This window comes from Ahaetulla prasina, chromosome 4, assembly GCF_028640845.1.
Source record: "Ahaetulla prasina isolate Xishuangbanna chromosome 4, ASM2864084v1, whole genome shotgun sequence".
NCBI classification, from domain to species: domain Eukaryota; kingdom Metazoa; phylum Chordata; class Lepidosauria; order Squamata; family Colubridae; genus Ahaetulla; species Ahaetulla prasina.
The window spans coordinates 46,488,465-46,494,464 of NC_080542.1; the positions used below are offsets into that span (position 1 = coordinate 46,488,465).

The 6,000-nt window shown below is 37.5% G+C and overlaps 1 protein-coding gene across 14 annotated transcripts in view; it reads right to left on the bottom strand.

The window, feature by feature from the left end:
- LOC131197420 (microtubule-associated protein tau-like) overlaps positions 1-5,777 on the bottom strand; it is an 86,766-nt gene extending 80,989 nt beyond the window's left edge. For 5 of the 14 annotated variants that reach the window (XM_058181464.1, XM_058181461.1, XM_058181468.1 and 2 more), the window contains exon 1: positions 5,502-5,771. The gene's annotated coding sequence lies outside the window, so the exon portion shown is untranslated. Of the gene's footprint in view, positions 1-5,501 lie in introns of all 14 variants that reach the window. The other 9 variants (XM_058181471.1, XM_058181470.1, XM_058181462.1 and 6 more) reach the window with 5 other exon arrangements.
- Between the last annotated feature and the right edge of the window lie 223 nt (positions 5,778-6,000).

Below are 6,000 nucleotides of genomic sequence, written 5' to 3' on the forward strand. Positions count from 1 at the left end.
ATATTTATAACTGCATAACATTTTAATTAGAATGTTAGTTTATTGTATTATTGTTGTTGTTATTATTTCTTTTATTCATTAAACATGAAATTCTATTTTTTATTATTATATTATTATTCTACTGCTGCTGCTGCTGCTGCTGCTGTTGTTGTTATACTGCTACTACTATTATTATTACTACTATTATTATATTTTTTGGTTGCATAATCAGCCAGATATTCAGGCTGGAATTTGGCATTTTTATCCACCTATCAAATCCTTCCCAAGGACAGGTAGATGTGGATATTTGATAGTGATATAGATATCGTCACAGGATGTAAGCTGTTCTGAGTAAGGCTGCTTTTTTTTAATTGACTGACTGTGATTTTGTCAATGCCAATTGTGATCAAGTGGTGCACCAGTTGTTTTGGATTGCACCCAAAGCGCCTATTACTATTGGATTATTATTATTTCCTTTCCCAGTAACTAATTGTTGCATTAAACTATTTCTCCCTTTGATGTACTTTTCTTAATGTAAAGTTTGTTAAAGACTGTAATAGTTATCAGATCTGAACTGTGAAGAAAATATGGATGCATATATAAAAGCATCCCTATCTTCAAATATTAAAAAAATGTGAACCTTGCTATTGTATGACTATGCTAGTTTGCAGTGATTTTCTATACACACACAAACACACACACACAAAATAGAAAGTATTTAAAAATAACATTTTCCTTCCTTTTATGCATATAGTAAAAAGGGATGATGTATCTATCCACATATGTGAAAAAATTAATTGGCCAATGAATAATGATGCATAGTGCACAGCAGCACTTTTTCTATTCAGTTTTCTATACAAGTAGTTCTCAAGTTATGACCACAATTGAGCCCAAAATTTCTGTTGTTAAGTGAGACATTTGTTAATTGAGTTTTGCCCCATTTTACAACATTTCTTGTCACAGTTGTTAAATGAATCATTGTAGTAGTTAAGTTAGTAACCTGGCTATTGTGAATCTGGCATCCCCATTGACTTTGCTTGTCAGAAGGCCGCAAAAGCTGATCACATGACCTTGGGACTCAGCAATGGTCATAAATATGAACCAGTTGCTAAGCATCTGAATTTTGATGGCATTAAGTCATTTTTTTCAGTGCTGTTATAATTTTGAACATTCTCTAAATGAAATTTTGTAAGTCAAAGTTTACTTGACTTACCTGTACAGGAAACCTTATTTGAAACAACTAACTGCCTAATTTTATTTATAGGCAAGATAGAAAACATAGGTCTCTCCCCTTATGTCATCATGATAAAGGACCAATAGGCTGGGCTAAGAGGCAGCAACTGACTGAATGATCTCCATGTTGTGAAGGCCCTCTCCAGTTCTACTATTAACACAACACATGAACCTTTTGTATTATCCTGATTCGTTCATGGGATATACATTCTTCAAGAAAGCTCAAAGATCTTAACTTTGCTACTTGCATTTGGATGACTTGCCAAAGACTATTCTGACTTTGGTCAAAAACATTTATTCTTCTTTTCTCACTGTATTTCTGCAAGTGAAACACTTCATTTTATTCAGAGGCAATTTAAAATTTGTACAATTAGAAATAAATGTATAATAATAGAAATGTAAATACAACCTAAAATAATTAAATGTTTTATCTCTAAACTGTAAACAGATATACATGTGTAAAATACATTTCTAAAAATTTATGTTCTAATGAAATAAGAGAAAAAGTGGAAAAATAGAAATGTATCAGTAAGGAAAAGCATATTTTTAAAGGGCAATATCACACCACCATCACTACACCCCATAAAAGTAAAGGAGATATTAATTATACCATTTGTCCAATAAATTTTGGCAATAACCTTTAAGTTATTACCCTGTAAAATAAGATATAGATCACAAAATGGACTGGAGATGCTACACAGCAAAATAGATTGGAGACAACATACTACAGAATAGTGTGTTATCCTACACAAATGCAAACACAGACACAAACAATTTCCAATTTATATTTTAAGGGGGGGGGAAACCAAATTGCTCTAGTTGATTCCAGTCCTCTAGAGAAACCTCACTACACAAGACTTCTAAAGTTAAATGCCCATGGCATATTTCTGTTAAAAGTCAATAGCAATTTGTTCTTCCAATGTTTGCTGTCTATGAATGCAGGCTTTCAAAAGAAAAGTATTACACAATCAAGACTCCAATTAACTAAATAGCTCTTGTAACAGAGGCCCCTCCTCTTTCCGTCCTTTTAATGAAGCACCCACTAAAAGCAGCAGAAAAATACATAATGCCTGAAAAGCCAAAAGAGGATGTAAATGTTTATTTATTTATCAAATTTATATGGCCACTCTATTAATGAAAAGCAACTACGGGTAGCATATAATTTCGCATCTTAAGCATCATATTTTATGCCAGAACAACCCACAAATAAGCCTTATTTTGAAAAAGTTTATCCAAGTTCAGATAAACAAGCTGCAGTTACAATTAAATTAAGAGAACTCATCTAATTGACTTCCTCAGCCTAGCCTGCCATGCCATTCCTCATGTGACAGGTACATGCTGGATTTTACAAAATTACAATAATCTTCCTATAAAATTTATCCAATTGCCAGTCCTCTCAGTAGCACAAATCCAAGTAGTAAAGGTTTATCTAATTTGGACACAGAAGTTTCCCAGGCACAGATAACTTCTGCTGGAACCATTTGCCAAGAAATTGTATGTTCACAGTATCTGAGAAGACAAACTGAGAAACCTTTCAAAGCAGTTAGGCTGAGCTGTGCAGAAAATATGCTTTCAGAGAACAAGGAAGGAAGCAACTTCAAGGATTTTGTTTGTTTGTTTGCATCAAAGCACACCACAAAAGATCCATTCAAATGCCCTGAAAAACCTAATTCATATATTGTCTCTATTAGTGAGTATCCTTATGAAACATTATTTAAAATATACATGACAAAATACAAATAACCGTATTAGTAATTAGTATTAGTAGTTACTGAACATTTCCTGTGCTTCCTATGCCTTCCCAATGCAAAGGCTGAAATGGGGGTAGAGATAGGGAAACTCCTTCAGCGGGGTGGGGGGGAGAGCAAAGAGATTTTTTAAAAAAATAGGAGTCGAGATCTTCATTTCTCTAAGATCTTCATTTCTCTAAGATCAAAACCAACCATCCAGATCACAAAGTAGAAATGGAATCCAGCCATAATTAAAAACCATTCACTATTATTAAAATTAAACTATATGGTCAGAAAAATAAGCAGCATTAAAAAAAAATTAAAGAAGAATCCCATAGGTTTCTTAAAAAACTTGGCTGATGGGAGGATTCTAATTACTTCCAAAATAGTTTGCAATATAAAACACAAAATTAAGAGGAGGCAAAAGCAGGATCCAAGTTTTACTGTAATAAAACAAGATTTCCTCAGTAGCTATAATGGGATCATTGTTTCATATGCTTCCCTGTCATTCAGTTTCATAAAAGAAGGCTGATGTCATCTCTTGGTTATTAGAAGGGAATTCTCATTCATGTGCTAGGGGTAATATCAGGTATTGATTTGAAGTGTATATTTTTCTGTTAAATGTTATGTTTATGTTGAATTGTGTTGATCTGTACAACTGCTTAAAGTCATATTGCTCAAGTGGCATGCAAGTCTTATATACATAAATGCCCCAGAAACTCCATGTCTTAGCCATATGCCCACTGGATGGTTTTTAACAATGTTTCTAATTTATTATTATTTATTAAATAAATAAAAGTCAGTCAACTAATAATTATCATCATCATCATCATCTAATTTAAGACCTAAAGAAAAGCAAAGAAATACAAAGAATTATATCAAAATGTTAAAAATGTATTTGCAGCTCTTATTTATAGCACTGTACAGGTTTTCAAATTATAATCAGCTGCTATCCCTTTTGAAAAGAAAATATGGCAAAAACATCTAATAAAATATATTATTATATTAAGCCTAGCAAAAATAGCACTTACAGTTAACGCTAATACTAGCAGTAGACAAAAGAGTTTTTCCCTTCCATCCCCACCCAAGCTAGGAGAACATACCACAGCTTTTACCCAATGAAAATGGCACTTTGCATCCATGTATTCTGGCTGAGTAGGGGCGTGACCAGCTGCTGATATTAGATCCATTTTTCTCTAGGAAAAATCAGTGGAGACACTGAAAAGACACAACCTGTGTGAAATCAAGTGGATGTGTGAAATCATTGGATGGTGGCAGAAATTCTTCGAAAGATAATCTAGAAAAAAAACCCTCCCCAAAGACTACTGCATCTATAGCCAAATGAGTATACCCAGATGTTTGTGGGGAGGGGGGATAGAGAAAGCGGGGGGGGGGGGATTACATGTTTTTTATTTTTTTCCCAACTCACCAATCACACCCACTGAAAATGTAAATCTCATGATGCTGACCTACATATCTGGAACAAAGCAGTTTATTTCTCAGGAAAGATGGTCTTTATAAAATTATTTCTTTCTATGCTTAATGAAAATGGGTTAATTTATTAATTTATGAAAATGGAGAAAGAATATTTTTTTTCTTTTCAAAGGTATTCGAAGGTTTTTCACCATCTAATTGTTAGAAACATGACATGGACTGCAAAACATGGCACCACCGAAATGAAGAGCAGGGAGCCCATCCTTTTTCTCTTTCCAAGATCCACACCTACTGCAGTACCAACAGCGTATAATTCGCCATCACCCTCAACAATTAGAATGAGCTTTCCAAACAGAAAACCAAATGGTCCAGGCTTTGGAGAGAAGGAAAAGAATGCCATAAAGAAAAAATAATAGGAAGCAAAAACCCAAGACATCCTTAAAATGTAAAGTAAAGTGACTCATTTGGCAAATAGAAAATTGTTTAAAAACAGACACAGGCACGTGAAAAATCACATTTCACGCTGAATTTCTGCAAAATGAATGAAAATGAAACAATGCTATCCTTCTGAAAGCCTTCCTAAACCTCTGCCGCTTCTCACACAACTACATCTACCCTTGAGGGTCTCAGAGACACACCCCTCCTGCCCCATTTTGTACTGCGAGAATCTCCATCGAGTGCCGAGCTTACAATACACCAAGAAAGAAAAGATAATTTGCAGAACAGAGACAGGTGGCGAGTGCGTATCGGCAATAAGGCTCCTCTACTCCGAAGGAGTGCGGTTAAAGGAGGCGAGGGGAGATAAGCCACTCCAAATGCCACGGGCTAGGAGGCAGCAGTAACAGCAACGGTAAAGACTGAGAGAAGGTGTCTGTCTATCCGCCGACCATCCCCTCCACTCGAATTACGCTGGGTTCTGAAGCCGCGGACTCCCGAGCTATTTTATCTGTACGACACCTCTGTTTCCAGCCATTGCAGGAGCAATCGCTGCGTAACCGCACGCACCTGTGCGTTCCACGCACCCCGCCCGGCCATCCCCGATCCCCACAACGCTTGGAAAGTCTGAAGGCCCCGGGTGTACCTTCCCCGGCTGGAAGCAGCCGGCACCCCTGTGGGAAACCCTACCTGGTGCTGCGGCTGTTAACTCTGCTGCAAGGAGAGCTCGCTGGAAAGTCTCGCTCACTAGAGCCGGGAGGAGGGGGAGTGACAGGAGAGAAGGAGCGACCGGAGAAGAACGCGCTTAACTAAAGCCGGGAACGCGCCTAAGCTCCGGAACCTTCCCTAGAAGAAGCCGTACACGCGCGTTCGCGAAGGCCCACCCAAATGCTGCCCGAGCGGGCTCGACCAAGCAGGCGCAAAAAGCTCGCCCGTGTCCTCTTTCATCAAGACACCACCCTGCAGGCGTGTGCGCATGTGTCGAGTCCTTGCGCTTTTTCCTAGCCCGTGTTCTTTGTCTCCTGTAGGAAAAAAGCTATTTCCACCCCCAAAAAAAACCGAACTGAGGGTGAGGGTTGGGAACGGATTCGCGCGCCCTACCAGCCAAATAAAAATAGTAACCCGCTTCACTAGTATACTTCGATATAACAGTCCGAGGCAGGGGTCTTTTTTGCGGTTTTCAAGCTGG